The 20,624-nt window shown below is 42.2% G+C and overlaps 1 protein-coding gene and 1 long non-coding RNA gene across 2 annotated transcripts in view; one reads left to right on the forward strand and one right to left on the reverse strand.

Moving 5' to 3' along the window:
* Positions 1-14,121, reverse strand: part of LOC142030093 (uncharacterized) — an 84,650-nt gene extending 70,529 nt beyond the window's left edge. The window contains exons 1-3 of the long non-coding RNA XR_012650085.1: positions 13,954-14,121; positions 5,484-5,647; positions 4,886-5,074 (exon numbers count right to left, since the gene is read on the reverse strand). This is a non-coding gene — a long non-coding RNA (uncharacterized LOC142030093). The remainder of the gene's footprint in view (positions 1-4,885; positions 5,075-5,483; positions 5,648-13,953) is intronic.
* Positions 14,122-14,350: 229 nt separating this feature from the next.
* LDB3 (LIM domain binding 3) overlaps positions 14,351-20,624 on the forward strand; it is a 130,476-nt gene continuing 124,202 nt past the window's right edge. Inside the window, exon 1 of the mRNA XM_075025547.1 lies at positions 14,351-14,559. The gene's annotated coding sequence lies outside the window, so the exon portion shown is untranslated. The remainder of the gene's footprint in view (positions 14,560-20,624) is intronic.

The raw sequence follows: 20,624 nt of genomic DNA on the forward strand, positions 1-20,624 counted from the left end.
AAGGACTAGGGCAAAACTGAGGCGCTTCCCTTTGGCCTTTTGTACTACAGCAGCTGTTCATAGAGCAGCCTGCTGGCAAAGGCAACAGCAAGCAGGTTTGTGAGTTAACAGACAAGCTCTTCACCTCCATGGGCTGGAGCTCAAATTCAGACGTGGGTCACAAGTGAAAATGTTTGGTCTGATTATCCCAGCAATTCTGCAAAACTGCTGAGCAATGGGTCACTATTGGTGGTCCTGCAAAGAAGGTGCCAAGAGCCAGTGTAATAAAAGGTTGTTGCAAGTCAAGATTGAAGTACTGCACTAGGCAGCAGTCACAAGCTGCCAATCTTTCCAATTTTCACATGCTGCCAGGAATATTAGTCCCTATGTTTTGCAGGTTACAGCCTCATTTTCCATACTTTTGGAAACTGTTTTGTGTCTACCACTGGACTAAAACATGTTATTTAGCATGTGACATTGAGTAAATTTTCACACATTCTCGGGTAAGACAGAGTAGCAAAAGTTATTTTTCTTGAAGTCATAAGCAAAACAAACAGCAGGCTTGACATTCAGAAAAAAACAAAGGCACCTCCAATGCTTTTTGGGTGTTTCTACAGGTCTTTAGAGCCATACACAGGTAAGTTGCACGTGTTCCCGTTTTCCTCAGTGTGACCGGTGCCATTTTTTACTTAGGCCATTCCAAGAAGTGCTGCAATGTGGCCCTCATCCTCTGATCCCTCAGTGAAAGATATTACCATCTCAGGAACTCTGACAGGGCATCTGGCTGTCTCTGCTTCTGAAACCACTATTTCCACAGGGCTCTGTTGAGAGAGGGCCCTTATTTGCAAAGCAATGTTAGTATCAGACAATGGTATTTCAGTGGCTGAGCAACAGGTATCTCAGTTCAAACACTTGTGCTTGTAGCCTTGCAGTTGATAATGTCATAGGAATATAAGGAGTCCCATGTTATAAATAGGTTTATATAAAAGCAATCTTATAACAAAGAAATAAATTATTACTACTGTCACTCCTAGCAACCCTAGACATGGGCCACAATCCCATACACTAAATGTTTCATGTAGAACAAAACGATTACTATACCTTCCTTACCCCATCAAATTTATAGCCCAAATGCTCATTTTCAAACTCATGCAAAGTTCACAGTTGTCAAAATTATAAGTTGCCCTATTTACATCCCTTCTAAGAACAGTAGACCGAGTAGACTACCAATGTACGCTTAATAAAGCCAGAAAAGTTTCTCTAGAGCAAATCTAGCCTTAACAGTCTAATACAAAGCACAAACAGTAGTAAGAAGATTTTTTTTTGTAGGAAAGTACTTCTTTTAGTTACAGCAGTCCTGGCAGCAGCAGGGTTCTGCTGGAGACACAGCACAGGAATTCTATGTACCTGGCTCACAGAGCAAACCAAATGCTGCAAGAGTCACGTCAGTGTAGGAAAATGCTAGTACATTTTCCAAACACTGATATCACCTCACTGTGTATAGAGAAGTCAGGATCTTGTGATATTAGACTACAAAGCTGGCCTCATGGTATTTGGTTCGCATATTACCTACAGACACTTTTTGGCAATGAAATTGGCTGTCAAGATCAAGATTCACCTGAAACGGGGGTAAACAGTAGGACCAGTGGCTAGGAGGAATGGAAAGGGATTCAGCCCTCTTTACAGTGAACTCTTCCTCCCTACCCTTCTGGCTTTGGTTTTGTTTTGTTTTTTTTTAATAACTTACACAAACAGCGGTATTGATGCAGATTTAGTATCAAAGATTTTTTTTTATCACTTTCAGGAAAATTCTAACCAACCCTTGCCAAGGAGACTTTATGTTGGAGAACCTTTTTAAGACCCACTTTCATTTGGGCTACTACAGTACATACTCAGTCATAATCCAACAGATCTATGGTTCAGAAGCACACAAATTCATAGCAAAAATGGCCTAAGTAGGTCTTCTGATGATGACTGTAACTTGAAAGATAAGTAGAAATTGTAGAAACACCCTTTTTAACTTTATCAGGCTTGAGTCAAGCCTTAGGTATGCTGTAGAGCAGAGTGAGCTGCAGCATAGGTTAAACTGTCTCAGCACACAAACACAGACATAACCAGAAAGTAAAGCTCATCATGTGCCTCTTAGTCCATTACTGTCTGATGTCTTCTTCTACAGAGTCGTACATGATTTTCTAACATTACAGTTTACCCTGGAGATAGTTATCTCCTACATTAGTAACAGGAAACTTTATGATAGCACAGTTGCAGTATATATTGCATTTTATGAATTTGTGTTTCTTTCTCCCCACAAAGAATCTGCTCTCAGTATTATCATCCAACTTCACTGTTCTACCTTGTTAAGAATAATTAGCTACAGCCACTTAAACAATGAACATGACACATAGGTAAAAAAGTTGCTAAGGGGAACTTCTGCACACCATGTTTTACCCACAGTGTAAAAACAAAGCCATTATTCTTTTCCCTCAACATTCAGACTTCACTGTGACTTCCACAAGTGTGTAAGAAGATGATTCAGAAACAGACACAAAAATCTGAGACTATATCATTGGCTAGCACAAGCTTTTTATGTAAAGTTTCATGAAGGACATTTCCTGAATAGGCTGTGGGACACTTACAGGCATACTTAAAACTGCTATATATTTTCCATTGACTGGAAAAATAGAATGGAAAATCCATACCGTTCCACACAGTGCCATGCCTGAAGGGTCACACAGAAAGTAACTGTACCTCTAATGTAACAGCACTTCCTTCAAAAACCCCAGTACTTTAAAATGTATTACACATGCCCAGATGCACCCTTTGGGTTGGTATAATTGATTTTTATAAAGTTTTTCAGATGCCTAAAGCTAATCATGTGCATAAATATTTACATAACCCCTCAGGACACATAACTGAAATGAAGGAGCTAAGAGTATGTTAGGTCAGTACTAAAAGCTACTGAGTTTACAAAATATTTTTCCAGTCTAATATTTGCTGCTAACTCCATGGAACTGTACATTAATGAATCTCCTAATTTTCACATTTTTTAAAGCCAAGGTTAATACAGATAGATAAGCTGAGCTGCAAACTGTATTGTTATTAGGCCTAATGTGATTTGATGTAGAAAGCAGGAAGCACTTTGGTATAGCAAACCCTTACAAAGAGGAGGAAGGACAGTCCTGAGAAAATGCACAAAAGTTGGAATCAGAAGTTCAAGATTCTATTTTTGGTTTTTTCCATGTGTTCTGTGTGACCTTGGGAAAATTACTTAATCTCATATCTCAGTATTTCTACCTGTAAAATAGAGATAATATGCTCTTCATCATCATAAGGCTACCCTCAACTAGCTTTTGCAGTTTGTTCCAAGATTCACAACTGGAAATACAGTTTCTTTTTTCCACTGTTCACATTTTCTTCCTTTACTGTACGGTTATCAAAAAGTCTAAACTATACCATTACTTACAAGAGTCAGATATTGTTACTGAAGTGGATAAAGGATGCATAGTAATTCATTTTCTCAACAGGAGTTACTCAACAGAAATAATTTACAGACACCCACCACACTGACTTCAGTTATCATTTACAGGTATACTTTACTTTGTAACATGAGTTAAGTAGAATCAAGCATTTTAATGGTAAAATGTAACTAATAAAAATATGTACCATGCAGTTGTGTACATTCTTTGATCAAAGAGCCTGATGTGTAATAATGTATTCCCTTGAGGAAGCTGAATATTAAAAATCACTGGATCAAATTTTGCTCTATGGTACATAAGCAAGAAGGAAAACTATCTGTGGAGAAGGTGCTGAAACAGATCTATGGAGAGAAACAACTAATTAACAGATGATTTAAGAGAGGGATTCTTGAAAGAGGGCTGAGGCCTCATAGGTAAGGTTTGTCCCTTGAAGTCAGCAAAGTCAGGCAGATAGTAGAATAATTTTTAGGGTTTTCTGCTCTATTAATGGGGCAAAAATTGTCAATGCAAGAAGGGGGTCATTGACCAGCAGTACCATCCAGGAAACAAGGGCAACATTAACAGGATGAAGCACTACAAAATCAAACGAACAACATTTTCACAACCTTCCCTGGATATTGCCTAGAATGAAAATCAGAGAAAACTTCATAGTGCAGCCTGCTCTGAACCTCAGATAGTTGTTTCTGTCCTGTCCAGACCTGAGCTACCCTTTTCAAGGCCAACTTCCACTTCCATGCACAAAAGGCCTCTTTTTAACCGAAAGTTTCAGATCTGAATTTAGAAATTCTTTCCCAATGCCACTGTTCACCTTCACCCTGTTGTGCAGACTGCAAAGAGCCTGCCCAGCTCAGTCCACATCTCCTAGAGATTCTTCTCATTTTCCCTACTCCCAGCAATGAGTGACCAGTCAACTCTTTGCTAGTTAATCCACAGGACCAGAGGGCAGGCATTTGCTTACCCCTTCCAAGGACCTAGCATGAAATAGCTGTTTCTCACCTCACTTCTCTTTGTAACCCTGATCTCTTGAGTGCCCGTAAGCCCAGGTCTCAGCTCCCTTCTACCAGGCAGATCCTGCAGTCAAGCATTCCTTGTGACTCACCCCAGAGACAGTCCTGGAGCAGTCCAGCTTTCAAGCCCTCCCAGCAGTATCACCATATTCTTCTAGTTCTCATTAGTTCACACTTCTAGTACCCCTTTCCAAGAAGTCCCAAATGCCCACAGGTGCCAAAGCCAGCATTAAGTAAACACAGCCCCCTCCTGGCTTTTAAAGAAATCATGTATGCTTCCACCTTCCCATGTCAACAGATGGAGTCTGGGTTTATAATAATCTTCCAACTGTTATTTAAAAATATGAATCCTTTTAATGCTGCTCTCCTCAGCTGAAGTCTCTAACAGACACACATGGCAAAACCCTTAATGTGTATCGATACCTCTTACTTGAAGTGCTGTTTTCCAGATGCACTCGTTAAAACTCACTTTCTGCTGCTGCTCAGTAAAGTAAGAAGAGAACCTAATCTGATGAAGGACAGAGTTGAGGTAGTAGCATCAGGCAGCTCAGTGGCTGGTCATATTCACTGCAGAGATTCCTTCTGAAAATGATTCCTCTGAAAATGATTCCTCTGAAAAAGAAAAAACCACACCAATCTTTCAGGTGCCGGATCATTATGTTCAGTCAGATGAGAAATAAGTTTCATGCAGTAAAAGCTGTTCTCTTTGGGCACTGCAGAGACCATTTATTTTGACTGGAGGAATTATAAACATGAAAACTCCATGAAACATCATGTGAAACTCCATTTCAATAAATCACACCCACTTTAATTCTTGCTTTACCCCAAATTGTCAGGGTAGAGGCAAAGGAAGCAAAATAGAGAACACGATTCAGGATACCCATTAGCACTGCATCAAAATAAAGTGACCATAAATAAGCTAGGGAATCCTGAAGTGTCGCAAAACACAATAACTTCATATGAAACATGCCTCTTCTCTTCCCCATTGTGGGCCACTATCAGAAAAGGAACTTAGAGTTACCATCTTGTGTCAGATTTCTCCTTGCTTCTTTCACTGACTCGACCCTCCTTGATTTTTTCTCATGTGTAGGAGCCAGACCATAGTGATTTCAGAGACAGGGCTAAGGAGGCCACAGCATGCGTTAGAGAGCTGCATCTTGCAGCTTCCCTTCATTGTGCTGTTTCCTGAAATAGAAAGAATCCCCATCACAGCTGAACCTGCTCCATTTTCACTGGGTCACAGCACAAAGGCAATTGCTTATTAGAGTAGGTCATGAACATGGCAATAGTGTGAGCTGCCTGAATTCCAGCTTTTAAAAATAAAATTACTGCAGGATTTTTCAAAATAACACAGCTGACTGTCCAACATCATTGGAAGCCATTTCTGGGAAACCAAGGATTTGGGGTTTAGAAAAGGTGAGTGCATTTCTTTTGGCAAAATATGACGAAGGCCACATGCTGTACCGGAACAGCCATACAGGAACGGCATGATACCAGTAAGGACTTACAGCATAATGATTCAGCCACATGAGGTGGATCCTGATCGAAGCTGGGTTTCAGAGAGATGTAATTTTTCTTTCACTATTTAAGGAGGTTTCTCTGAACAGAAAACTACGGCAGTTAAACCACTTCACATGGATCTCAAATCAGTTCTGAATTTGTCAGTTAAAAATGTTAAAACAAAACAAGAAGTCCCATGGCAATAAAGCAACAACCCCTACTAAGCACTTTGTGTTTTAGTGATTACTTGCTTAAGATTGTCACGATACTAGTATTTCTTCCTCAGTTTTAGATCTCTCAGGACTGGAGACAGAGATTTGAAAAAGGATCCTGCTTGTGCAAAGGATATTGAATTGAACTTCAGCAACTGAAACTCTTTGGAAGTCCCAGCCTAAGTACTAATGCAACAGTCCCAACTATTACATATTCAGTGCAAATTACACTCAAAATATTGGTTGATTTGACAAGTCAGGAGGACACCATAATGTTTCTGTTTCAACATGGGACTACTTGTAGGCACTTGTCTTTCTCTGCTTCCTCCCTCCAAGAGCTAGTGGCTTGGCTCTACTTAAGAAACATTGGTTCCAGCAGAACTATTTTACTTCTGTTATAATTTGACTGTTATTATTTTACTTGATCTCAGTTTGAAAGATCTCATCAAAAGAAAAAAGCTCATCACAGAGCACACATTTCATTGGAACTTTCATTCTGGTCCCTCTACAACTGACACCCAACATGTAAAGGAAAGGGCTGAGGAACAAAATAAAATACATGGAATAAGGAATAAGACAATCCTGTTGACTTGTCTGGGAGCTCTGTTCTTTTTAACTCCTGCATTCCTTTCAAACATGGGGGAACTGAATCAGGTTACTTATATAATAGGATCCTGAATTTGTATCCCACTTGTCCTCCCCTAGGCCACTGAAACTCCATTGGAAAGCTTGGCTGGCCCTAAAGAAACTTTTTATTATTAAAATTGCCAATAAAGCTACATATTAAATTCATTTGTTTATTGTACTTATTGTGACTGAACAGAGGTAGTCAAGAACATTTTTTTTACATGGTGTGCCTTTCTCTACCAGTCCTTCATTCTGCTTACTGCATGAAAACATTGTGCAAGTGCAAATTACATAGCTGATTTGTCAGTTCCTGCCTTAAGTGAGTTGTACATTTTGCATCTGATCATCAAGACATTCCTGACTGTCCTTCCTCTCAACTGAGAAACAATCTTCCTACACACCTTTCAAATAGGAAAAAAATGACGACTTGGGAGAATCAAGCTAAGTTAGCTAGCACACTCCCTCCCCTGCCCTTCTTGCTTTGAGTTCATTTCCTCCCTTATTCCCAGCACAACTGAAAACACTAGGAAAGGAATGGAAGATTGTGTGAATGAAAACTGAGACGACTTTGGTTAAATCGTTATTAAATAGCCAAGTCCTCACCTGAAGTAGTTCTGTCACTGTATTTTGTTGGAGCATTTGGCTACAGTCTCCTAACTGATGTTGAGTAGCAAATGTTTGCTTTTGCACATATTCTCTTGTGTAGATTTATGTAACTGGCAGGACAGATTGCTAGCATAAATGTATTAAATGAAAACTGTTGTGCTAGGTTTCAGTCTAGTTTGTTCTATTTCCCTTTTAACAGACATCCTGCTACAATAATAGCTTACTCCAGGTTATCTGTTGAGGTGGGGGTGTTAAAACAAATTTATGCTTGAAGTGCCAGGAAAAATTCTGTGGGATGTTGAAAGGTGGGGCACCAAGATGCTACCCTTTGAAAAAAACAATATACCTGCAGTCATTCTCCAGTGGCTGCCAAGTTTAATTTTAAAATCATTATCTTTACCTGCAACTGCAAAGTGGCCAAAGTACTACTTGTAGGTCACTGTGAGAAAAGCCCCTGAGCCAGTTCACATGTTCTATTTACAGTTAAATGAAAAATTCTCAGAAAAGTGTGGGTCATTTTTCTTCTCCTTTACTGCTTTGATGCAGTGAATGTAGCAGCAGCAAAGCAAAGTATTTGTTAATTCTGGTTTGTTAAAGTAGGTGAGCTGGGCAGTCTTTCTTCATTTGGATAATCTAGAGGTCATATATCCCTTTGTAAATACCTCTTCTAAAAGGCTCTGGGTATATGTGTTTTAATGCTCACACAATTTTTTAGTGCTCAAGGAAAAGTGGTGCTTGAGTTAAGCCCTTATTTGGAAGAGCCAACTGGCTCACAGTTTTCTCAGCTAAGTTTATCCTAGTCTTCAGATGTCACAACTAAAATTGTTTCAATAAATCATAGCTTCAACCAAACAAATCATCAGATCAAGGCACCAAGTAATCAAACTCAATGAGACTGATACTCAGTTGACACTACTTTGCGGTAAGTATCAAAGATAATCAGTTCTGAGCCAGAGTATGGCATTAACTCCCTCTGTGACCTTGACAATTCAATTTACTGCAGCACCCAAGTTTATCCGTAAATGGGCACATTGTTTACTCCTAGAGTGCTGCAAGGCAAAATTAAGAATGTTTTGCATAAAGGATGCAAACTGTAATCTTTTTTTCCATACTCAAACAGAGGATTAGCAGTGCCTGTTTTAAGAAAGATGCAATGATGGATTAATCAGCGTTCAACTGAGAGATGCAGAGAGATACTGAGTGAAGCAGGTGGGAAGAGATTCACCTTTCCCTTCATACAAATAGCATGCATTTACAACTGAATACTTACAGTTGAACAGTGAGCTAGAATTAAGAGGCCAACATTTATTTAGACAAACTAACTTAAAACAGATCAAGTTTAAACTTAAGAATTCCAGCTTTTCTTCTGTCTAAAATTGGAGCACAAGGCTTGTGAATATTGTGTAGTCAACACTGACATTTTGAGGCTGGATTGAACCCAAGTATGAAAGCAGCCGGCATTATGAGTCAAGCTGCGTTGCTGGGGTTCATCCTGCTGACAGTCCATCTTGAATTACCTACTGCCATAACTCTGTTTTTACCCTGTACTAGGAATGTTATGCTACTAATGTAGCTCAGGGAAATGACAGGAACAGTCCAAGGAGGTTACCACACAGACAGCCTTCTTTTTTATGTTTGAGCAAAACTCTAGAGTTGCAATTCATGATGTTTTATTGAACTCTATGTAACAGCTTGACGAATGGATTGTTTTGTTTGCTTGTTTGTTTGCTCTTGTATGTGGGCAACATTAGGAACTTTGCCAAACTGCTAAGACTGAAAATGGGAATGACAAATCTGTCTTACAAGGGTAAAATTACCAAAGTAGAGTCACTCGAAGAATATGATTCTCATCTGAGCTGTGCTTGTTACATTTTCCTAAGATTTTCTGTAAAATTTCTGCAAAATAAAATAATTTTGAAAACCCCAAATATTAGATTCCTTTGGCAGCTATTTTTGCCAACACCAGAAATTAAGCTATGATCCCACGTGAATCAGACTGTTAATTGGACATGTCTATTGTCCTAATTTTAAAGAAATTCCTTCCAGTCTTTTATCAGAAGGGAAGTGAAAATTATGACTTGTTTTGCAAATTGCTTATTCATTTGCTAATGACAGAAGGAACAGACCACTGAATCTCCTGCCCCCTTACATAGCATGTGCAAAGGACAGTGAAAGTCAGAACTGCTAAGCAATAAGCAATCACAAATGGCCTCATTTACTGGAGCTGCTATAGTCTGGGTAAATGACAGTGCAAATGCACCCCAGATCCGCACTCCTCCAAAAGTTAGCACTTCTGCTGAACAGTCACATCAAAGTCACCATAGAGAAATAACACCTACACAATCCATCAAAACCAAAGGTAGTATCTTGTTATTGGTCACAATCAAGTAGAGGCTCCCAGAAAGCCACACTTATCACTAGTTTATTTCTGAACTCAGAACTGTAAGCCCTTCAGCTGGGCAGGGAATGAGATCAGACGTCAAAAGCATTATCCTGGGAGAAAGCACATCCATATTTTGTGCTGCAGTGTATTTATTTTACACGCTAATTTTCCTAACACCATCACTGGCGAGGAATGCCTCAGTAGCTAAGGAGGCCAGCCTTGTTGGGCAGCAATCGTTCTTTTACATTTCTTTCCATCTGTGATGGTTGTACCTTCAGTTTACAGCTACTGCAACTGAACTGTGCAGATAGCTTACTAAAATGCCTCATAACCCTAATGAAACCATATTGCAGAAATTTATGAAAAATGAGGGGCATATTCATGAGGAAAACACTCTTTCTGTGACTGATCTGAGGCTGAACAGCTAATGCAACAGTTGGGGAGATCAGATTGTGATTCAAAGAAAGGACAAAAGACTTGGAGAAAGACTTGTGGAAAACCCAGAATTAGCCCTTGACATAACTATCCACATTTCCCAAGAAAGGAAATTGTCCAGGCTGGAATGAAACTCATGGGTCAAATGCAAATCGCACTGAATGAGTCACAGAGAAAAATGGACAGCTAAATCTACCAGTAAGCTACTTTCCAGAAAGCAAATAGGATTGTTTGTACAGGATGGCCTGGCCAGAGTAGTCTCAGTCTTCAGCTTTTTGTACTAAGCGGTGACCCTGAAGGTGTTTCACAGAACTATTCCAAGGCCATTGGTAGGTCAGCAATGTATTTCTGAAACATTATCTAAAATGCAAGTTTAATACTGTGACTAATGCTTGCCACAGAAAGAGGACAGAGGATTTCGTCCCTCCAAAAGACAGGCACAAGCTTCTGGGAACAAGTGTTTTCTGGGAACAAGTCTTTCAGAGAGTGCTGAGCAGGTAGAGGTCCCATACTTTCAAAATTCCCTGGCCTCGAGTGACTCAATGAGCAACACACAAGCTAGTGGATTCCACCATTTCAAACAAAAACAAATGCTGAAGCAAAACTGATCTGCCACTTATCAGAACAGGATTATGGGCCAATTTGCAGTCATCCTTGCTGACATGTTTACCAGGGAGCAGACAATCAGGTTGCTAGAGGCCTTGTAGAGGTTCAGGTATAAGCCCTTAAATCTAAATACAATCTTTCTAGCACATGTAGAATGGAATAATCTAACAGATCATCACCCTTTTCATAATAAAATAAACATAATTGCCCTCCATCTGGATATGCTTTCCTGCCTAAGTCATCAATTATGCTGCTGTACAAGGCTTGCTCATCTGCAGTAGAACTACTTGTGGTCATTTTGCAGCTTTTGTTATTTGAAGAGGGCTGCTAAGAGACAGCAGAGTCGATGAGGAATTCAAAGGATGGCAAAGAGCTACAGCTAACTCCAAGGATAACAAAGCATGTATTTTCATCCTGATATTCATTAACACAGATCCCACTGCAAAAAGCCTCTGCCAATCAAAACTCCTACCCCTTTAAACACGCTACTGAGGGTCTGAGGAGGGTTTTAAATGCACATGCATACAGCTTATGATGAAACCAGTACAGAGCACACAGAAGAAATGCCTAGCCATGTGCCACAGAAAGTAAAATCAGATTCTGCCCTCATTTATTCCCACCTAATCTTCCTCAAGAGAATCAAATAGCCTTGATGCAAACAGGGTATGAACTTGCACAAGAGGGAGGCTTACAGCACTGTAAAAGCATTATTCAAAGCTGCAAATGAAATATCTCTTGAAGTTCTGAAGCTTTCTGGCTGAAGAGGAAAAGATATTTAGGTCTTTTGTTATACCAACTTCAGTTTAAAATAATCACTTACTTGAAAAGCACCTCACTGCACAGTTACCCCCTGCAAATACCCACTATTTTCATTAATTGCTAGATATAGAAGTATCTATCACTATAAGAGATGGTTAGCACCACCATTTGTAAATAAAATACACAAAGTTTAAATAAATTGATTTGAGTAAATTTCTTACATTTTACCATACATTTTCACTGCTGCCTCAAGACCAATCTAACAAGCAACGGTTCATAGTGCTGATAACTGTGTAATAAGAAGAAATTCTAAAAAAAAGACTTTGGTATTTCCATGGCTCGAGGCATCAGTAGCCACAAACAGCCATTTTAAAATCAATTTTCTAATTGCTTTCTTTATTAAAAAACAAATTGAATATACTGCTGTCAGCATAATCACTTTTTTCCCTAAGGACATGTATAATTTTAGCTGTGAATAAATTTTGGAAAAAAGTGGTATCTAATATGCTGTTCAAAAGTAAGTGATCTATAAAACTGACTATGCACAAAGGTATGGTATGCTTTTCTTCCTTCCACAGCAACCATCCCATTATTTTCTGTTCGGCCTTCTTTTTTTTTTTTTTTGAAAAAAATCTTACAGGGATTTTGGTTTTATAATCCATGGTAAAACTGATCTCTCCTGAGGCACGTTGCCTTAGGTCTGACAAACTTTTCATATAAACTGCATTGTCTTGTGGTAATTATTGATAACTTTAATGCTCCGTGAAAAGCAATGTATTTGGGCATTTGACAAGATGCAAAATGTTTCCTCTAGGGATGTAAGCCAACTTGTCAGTGGAATAATTTTGCAACTACCATGAAGACACAATCGCTATGAATACGAACTTTGGCCAACTATAAATACAGAAATAATTTAGATCATGATTTCCTGGCCTGGTCCATGCATCCTGTGTGTTGGACCAAAAGAGCTTGCTTAATGTGCATCACAGTCAGTCCTCAGGCACGGCGCACATGTGGAATAAAGAGACATGAGGTCCCCTGAGACGAGAAACACTAAACCTCAACTAATACTAAACTCTCTAAGTAGGCTAGAGCCGCGCTGAGGAAGCATTCAAAACGGTCGTTGCGCATTTCAGCGATGCCATCGCCGGATTTATTCCCGTACGCGACCTGCGAGGCACTCGCGGGCTCTTTCCTTCCAAAGGTTTTGCTAACCGCTGCCACTCGAGACGCCGGTCCTGCCTCGGCGCTCGGCACCGGTCTCGGGGCGCGGGCAGCTGCGCTCCCGGCCGAGGGCCGCCGCCTCCCGCCGCCTCCCCCCGCCGCAGCCGCCGCGGGTCCCGGCGCCTGTCCCTGGTGCTGACGGGGCCGCCGCACCTGCCGCGGGGCAACCGCCCGCCGGGCAGCCGCAAGCCCGGTCCCAAGCAAACGGCCCTCCCTCTGCTCAGCGCTCTCCCCGCGCCCCGGGAAGGCAGGCGTGATCGCCGGCGGAGCTGAGCTCGGCGCCAGGCCCGCCTTGGCGGCCCGCGGTGTTTTCGCTGCCGGGCAAATCCCGGGCGACTCGGATGGGGCAGCCGCGCGGGTCCGGGCGTTTCAGCGCAGGGGAAGAGGCTTTTTTTGTTTGTTTTTTTTTTTTGTTTTAAACAAACGCAGAAAGCAGCGGCTCAGTCATTGCACTGAGAAAAACAGCTGCCTTTCTGGAAGGCACTTTTGGGAGCATAATATTAAGAAAAAAAATTTAAAAATCACACAGCACCGCTGAATAGAGGGATGTATGTAGTGGGTAGCTTGGGTCTCGACAAAACTCAGCACTCTCAGGAAGTCACCACAAAGCTAAGTCTCTTAAATTCAGGTGGGCAATTACATTCTTCATTCTGTATTTTCCGAAAATTGTCTTCCAAACCCTTTATCTCCTCTTGGGCTGTCGTTTTAACTTTTCCACTCAATTAGAGCGACCATCACCTATCAACACCAGCGAACCACGGGGGGGAAAAACTTCACTTCCACTTTTCGTAAGGGGAAATGGCCGATTTCACACGTGTTCCGGCGGTGAGTGAGGGGGGGTGAAGGCTGCAGGCTCCCAGCTCGCAGAGCATTTACACACATGCTCAAGAGCTTTTGCCGAGCTTGGGCACGACACCAGCTTCCCGCCTGCCCCTCCGGGCCCTGGGCGGACGAGGAGCCCAGTGCCCCCGGCGGCGAGTGCCGGGAAGCCGGGGCAGCACCCGCCCCCCGCGCCGCCTTCCAGAACGTTCCGGGTCCCTCCGGAGGGCGCAGCCCGCCCTCCCCACCCCCCCTCCTCCGCCGCCGCCGCCATTCCCGGAGGGCACCCGGCCGGGTAACGCCCAGCGCCCCCCGGATACCTGCTCCCCCGGCGCTCAGCCGAACCGCTCCCCACAGCTTTGTGTCACCTTCCCGCTCTGCCACCACGGCCAAGAGGCGATCTCCGTTCTAAAACGGATTTTTTGGGGTTTTTTTTTTCCTCAAAAAAAGTGTTCTTTTTAACCGCAGACAACGGTTTCTCGGCTTAACGGTCCCTCCGCAACCGCCCGCGGCGGCAAATCGTCTCACGCTCCTCCTCGCCCGCCCAGCGCCCCCACGCGGCGGCCCCGCCGCCCCGCTGACGGGCGGAACTCCCCTCGGCGCGGCGCTGCCGCCTCTGCCGTTCCTCTCAGCCCCCCCTCTGCCTGCGGGGGCGGCGGCCGTGGTGTCCGTGGGTGCGTGTGACCGCAAGCGCCGCCCGCCCAGGGCAGCTGCGGCTCCGGCGGGGGCGGGGACCTCCGCCCGCCGGTCCGCTCGGGGGTTTGGCCGCGGCGGAGAGCGGCCGCCCCACGCCTGCCGACACCCGCCCGCCCGCCCGCCCGCCGCGGCGCGACACGGTCAAGCGCTGCGTGGCCGGAGGTAGCGGTGGGCTCCCGGTCGGCCTAGAGTTACCGGTTGCGCTACTCGAGATACCGCAAGCGGGCAAGGTGGGTCGCGCCGCGGCGCTGAGGGAAGGAGCGGCGCCGGCGCCAGAGCGAGGGGACGAGCCCTCTCAGGCAGAGCGGGGCCCGGGGCGGCGGGGGCCGCCCGAGTCCCGCAGCCTCCGGCTCTGCGGAGAGAGAGCGGGCTGCAAGTGCTCGCCGGTTAAGAGGTCAGCAGAAAGCCTAACGGGCAGGAAAAAGCGGGCGCTCCGCTAGCCAAAGGCGGCTTGCGAGCGCCGGCTATAGAGAGTGACAGCCGCTTGCTGTCTTTAAACGTCGCCCTGCAGGTTTAAAGGTTTTCTGTAGTGGAAAACGTTACCCGGTAAAGCCTTTGCTGGAAGGCAGAAAGGAGTAGGCGAGTCGTTTGGCTGAAATCTAACTTTTGGGAGTCCGCTCCATTTAAGATTAAATCTTGCGTCCATGTGCATATTGAGCATATGCGTTGGGGCGCACTGCTACATCAGCATGGTGTCATGATCCTTGAGGAATCTGTGCAATGGACAAACTACATTGGCAGCCCAGGATCCCTCTTCAAGCCTTGTTGTACATTCATTGCGCTGTGCCAAACCTCAGGCTCTCTGAAGGCAAGCCAACACCGTAGACATCCTGTGACATTGATGTCATAGCTCAGGTCTATGTGGAGCTGACAAATGATCTGCACATAGCCTCTTTAGACATTTGTGTGTGTGTGTGTGTGCATTTGGGTGTGATTGGGTTTTTTCTTTTGCTGTTTTCTCCTGCAAGCCAAAAGAGTCAATTAGGATCCCTTGCAGCAAGGCACAAATTACAGTAGTCACAGGGTTGCTATAAACTTTCCTGGTTTCAGCCTAGAGTTGGGGAAAGAATGATAAAAAAAAGAACAGCAACGCATTTTGCAACCTTCTCTTTCTGGTTCAGGTACCTGTATTAGAAACCAAACCCTACATTTTAATCCAGTTGCTGCTGTTGACTCATTTTGTGACCTAAGCTCTATGGCTACACACGTAAAAAGGACATGGTAACAACAACAGGTCTTTAGGTGTTCTTTACCTTAAAAAAAGAAATTTGATAACTTGGCAAGGTAGATGCCATAGAAGCGTTAAGTATTACATGCTGTAGTGGGTGTCTTTAAAAACAATGAAATGCTGGTAAGATGAGAACTTAGTACCGTACACTTAAGGTTTTTTTGTAATACAGGGGCAAAAAAGTCTTTGTAAACAGTCTGGACAGGTATCTTTTCCTCTTCCCTTCCCTTGGTAGCCTGTCTCTCTGCAGGTATGGTTTCCAGTTTAACATAGTTACCAAAAATCTTCAAATCTTTTAAAGATCAAGTCTGACCAGGCTATGGTCTATACCCAATCTTTTGTGGTAGTGAAAAGAGGTGGTGGCAGGAAAAAAAGCAGGCCACCTAGCAGGGAAAAAAGTGTGAAATGTCATTTTTCTGTAATGGTGAAAGTAGTTATGGTGGAGGATCTGGAGGTGAGGGTAAACAGCAAATTTGATGGTAAGGTGATACTAGCAGCAGCAAACAGCCAAACAGAAAACAATTTGAGCTGCATTTCTGAAGACATTGTATTACAGAGAAGGGAGATAATATTCCATCATTATATTGCTCTAGCATGGCTCCCCAGCGATAACATACTCTGTTGGGACCTGCAAACCACATTACTAGAAAGGTATCAACAAAGCAGAATTTGGTGAAGCCAAGTGCGATAGAAAATTTAGCTTCCCAAGAAAGATCAAAATACAGGACTTAGGACAACTTGATAAAAGGATTAAGAGGAACTCAGAAATACAAAGTTCTGTGAGAATTGAAGGATTTTGATTAAATGGGTGAAACGAAGCTGTACATGGAAGTATGAGTAGGATTAGCTCAACTTAGTTCAGAGCCCAGCAGTGAAGGAAAAAAGATGACAGTGAGCTCTTTTGCATTGTAGAATAGTCTCACTTTGGAAACACTATTGAACTTGTGCTGAACTTGTGGGAAAAATCTTTACTCTTGGTAATTACTTTTATATTCAGTTTGGCATTGGGAAGGGTAGGAATTCAGAGCTAAAAAGCTTTTACATCTCTAATGTGTCAGTTTCAAATTCTTTAGCACTGATTAGCCAATATATGGTAAATATGTGCTATTTTGTCCTGTGGACTGCAATGAAGATCAGTCCCCAAATACAGCTGTTGTTTCCTCATTATACCACATGGAATATAATTAACATTGGGTTAATTAAAAATTTTGGAAAACTCTAGGGTTGCATAGATCAGACATATGGTTTAAAGCTTGGGTTTTATTCATGCATGTATCTAGGTGAGTAACTTCTTCGCACACTCCGATCCATTCTCCTTGCCTTTTCAGTCTTCTGAAAGAGTGTAGATAGTCTTTCTGGGGACAGTGCAGTAACCTGTGGGACAAATAGGACATGTTTGTCATAAAGCTGAATGCTACCTTCTAGTACTGCCACTCCCTCAGGTGAAGTAGACTGAAGCAAAGGCAGCCAATATTTTTGTCTTTGTTTTGTTTGGGTTTTTTTTGTATTGTTTTTTTTTAAAGGAATGTCTGTCCTGCTTGTTGAAGATCTTTTTATCAAAGAAGAAATGATAGTTTATTCCTCTGCAGGGCAAGTCTTTCACTTGCCTAAAGAAAAGCATAAAAGGCTATTGAAACCATGACCTTGCATGTGTCTTTTTATATGCCAAAGGTGCATAGTCTATTGCAGATCAGAAGTCAAACTCTCAAGCAATCTACTTCTGAAATGCTTAATGATACAAACAATGCAACCTTGTTGCTGCAGTAACAGTAATTCAAGGCTCTTCTATAAGCACATCTACCACTGCAGCTAAAATATAGCTGATGAGTAATGTGGCCAGCTTAATGAAGTAGTAGCAACTTGAACAATTGGAATTTCCATTACTTGTTTCCTTCCACCTTAATTTAGCATTGACACTAGCGGTTTTTATTTCATTCACTTAATGGTTATGTACTCCCAAGCATGCAGTTGTAGCTTTCCTAAAGTCAGTTCACTGTAATACAGCATGGTCTCCTAGCATATGTGAATTGTTTCCGCTAGTGTAACATCTCTGACGTAGTTGTGGAAGGACGGCTCTGCTCAGGCTCCGAGACATTTGCTGGAGGTGGCAGCACTCTGCTCTGCTCCAGAGCCCGCAGAACCTGGTACCCATCCAGCTTCCTCACAACTGTTCCCATCAGTCAGCTGGGAACAGCTCTGGGGGGAACCTCATGAGCTCTGGACAATTCTCTGTTTTGATATCTGTAGAGAAAATGTCACCCTGCTCCTAGAATATGTTTTGGGGTTTTTTTCTTTAAGTGTTAGTCCTTATACCAGTGGCCTCATCTGACTCAGCATAGCTTCTGTCTGAAGGGAGGGAACTATAAGCAAGTCATAGATCTTGACATAGCTGGAGAATGAAGGGAAGAAGGCACACCAAGAGAAACAAAATACTGTTATTTGAGCAAACAAAATAAAAAAACATTTTTTGGAAAAGGCAGTTATGTAAAGCCACTTAAACCTAATCTAAACATCACAAGCTTCTGAAAACAAGGGGATTGTCTATTATGTACACAAAGTTTATGTCATCCTCAAGTTTCCCAGAAGGTTTTGCTGAGGTTTGTGCTGGTAGTTGTGATGGTGCTGTACCTGCTGCACCAGTCCAGCTCCTGGGTTTGCTCCAGATGTTTGACTGTGAGAACACCTGTGTCTCTCACCTTTGGAAATGGGGCAGGGTTGAAATAGTCATCTGAGTGGATCACCAGCTTTCTTATTTAGAGGCTGATTGTATTAAAAGTCTGTAGAAGGAAGAGAGACCTATGCTAAGAGTGTCCCCAGCAAATGAAGCTGTGACTACAGAACGAGCTTCTTTACTGTTTGCACTTCATTATTAGACATGGAGCTTTCTCCAGGCAGGCAGAGGGGAGATAAACACAGGAGGGAAAGGACTTAGAGAGGCCTGGAGAAAGAAAACTGTGGAATATTTTTACTCCAAAGTGCACCTGGTAGTGATAGTGCAGGCATGTGAAAGGGGTCCTGTTGTGTTGAAGGGGAGTGTTGGCCAGGACACTGGCATATGCTCTACACTTTCTTTTTTAAAGTGCCAAGCTATGCTGAACGTTCATGCAGACACAGATAGAAACCAAAGGAGTAGGAACAAGTGACCTCAGTTTAACATTTCATTCAAATGACAGTGCACCTAATGAGATTACCACTCTAGTTTCCTAGCACGCCACCCAGCCTGAAGGATCTCACAGATCCTTTCAGATGTCCTAAACTGATAAGCAAATGGCATGTTACACATGTGAAAGTAGGATAGAAGTACATAGTGTTTGATTAAACAGCATCTCTGTTTCTTAATGCTTAGCTCTGTTCAGCTTGCTGTACAATTTTATTATGTTCTGGGTTTTGCTCCCCCCCGCTTTTTTTTTTTTTTAACATAAATGACTGAAGATTTAGGTATAGGAAGGTAACATGCACAGAATTCACAGTTGATAAAAACATAACCTCTCTTTGGATAATTTTTTCTGTGATACTGTCTTTACTAGTGAATCGATGACTTGTTATGTTTATCTTGCTCCTGGTTTTATTCCATTCTCCTGAACCCTTGAAATAGAGCCAAGGAAGGGCACTAAAAAACAGCAGTGTATTCCTAGGAAAAGGAAAGGAGTAGTGCAATGAGAATTTACCTTCAATCTTTTGTGTGTGCATGTGGCCTTTTAAATAAAAAATAATAAATCCAGTACTAGTGGTTAGAAAGAGAGCTACTAGATAAACTGGCAGGCCTGAAAACTCTGGTATTTGAAGTGCAACAAGTCAGTTTTGTCTCCTCTCAAAGTTATCATCCAAACATCACTGGTTCTGGGCTCATATAGGGTAGGTCACAAATGCTGTTAATGTAAATGTGCCCTAGAGGTATTTGTGAGACATGAGAAAACCATTTTATTTTCAAGCTGTGTCTTGCTATTTGCTTTGGGTTTAGTTTGGGCCAGTTCTACTGGTTTAGTGTAACTTTCATTCAAATCCATGTGAATTGCTGTGGTTTGATTTGGACCTCTGACTAAAAAATATGGTTATGTGGTTTAGTCTAGTGTCTATGTGGAGCTTAATTATTCCCTTGTACAAATGGCTTTTCTGCCACTATGAATACTAAACAAACACTTATTGCCTCATGGTTTTGAAAAATTATTTACCATCTCCTCAGATAAAGACTGAGGCCTTGGTAGTGTTTGCTCTCTGCCATTTCACCATCAGTTTTTCTGTTGCATTTTAAGGTAGGTGTATGGGCAGAGTGACCTATTATCAACATTCAAACTGAGCTACCTCACTCTAGTGCATTATGTGTTTTCGTTGTCGTTTTGATTATCAGAGTAAAACCTGTGCTTTTTTTTTTCACCTTAACATAATGGGAATTTCTTTCTAATCGGAGGGTGAAGGCAGGGATGCTGTGGAGATACAGGAGAGTGGTTCTGGAGGTCCTGCACGTATTAATGACTTGAAAGGGATGAGTGTTATTTAATGTTTATAGCTTTACCCTGAGAGCAGAAGCTTTTTGTTTACATCTGTAGTTCTGCCAACAGCTTCTCCCCTTCCCTCATGTTCTCTGTATTTTAGCTATTCCAAATCTAAGGCAGAAATGCTATCCAGCATTACTGAACAAGGATTATAAAGTTTTATGGAACATCTAACAATGGGAATATAAACAATGAAAAATCAAAGAATGAATTAAGGAAGCAGTTAGCTAGCTATTTTTTTTCTTAGCGTGCCGCTTAAGTGTCATGCCTTTAGAAGACTTGTATTGAAATAGTGAGACAGGTATGTAGCGAAACTATGCTTTTGCCATGGAAATTAAATGCTGATTAGAAATAACCCATAATACCTCTTTCTGTATTTAAAGAGAATAAATTTTAATTTTCCCTTGAGAAAGCGAGGGCTGTGGAACCAAGGGCCAAACATGAAGTTGGCGGGGGGGGAGTTGTGATGCTAAATGCATGTAGCATATACTTTTTTTCAGTTTAACAAACCAGTGCAGAACAAGGCAAACACTCTTTTTTTTGCTGCCTTTCCTGCTATATATAGAAAGATCTA

This window comes from Buteo buteo, chromosome 4, assembly GCF_964188355.1.
Source record: "Buteo buteo chromosome 4, bButBut1.hap1.1, whole genome shotgun sequence".
NCBI lineage: Eukaryota > Metazoa > Chordata > Aves > Accipitriformes > Accipitridae > Buteo > Buteo buteo.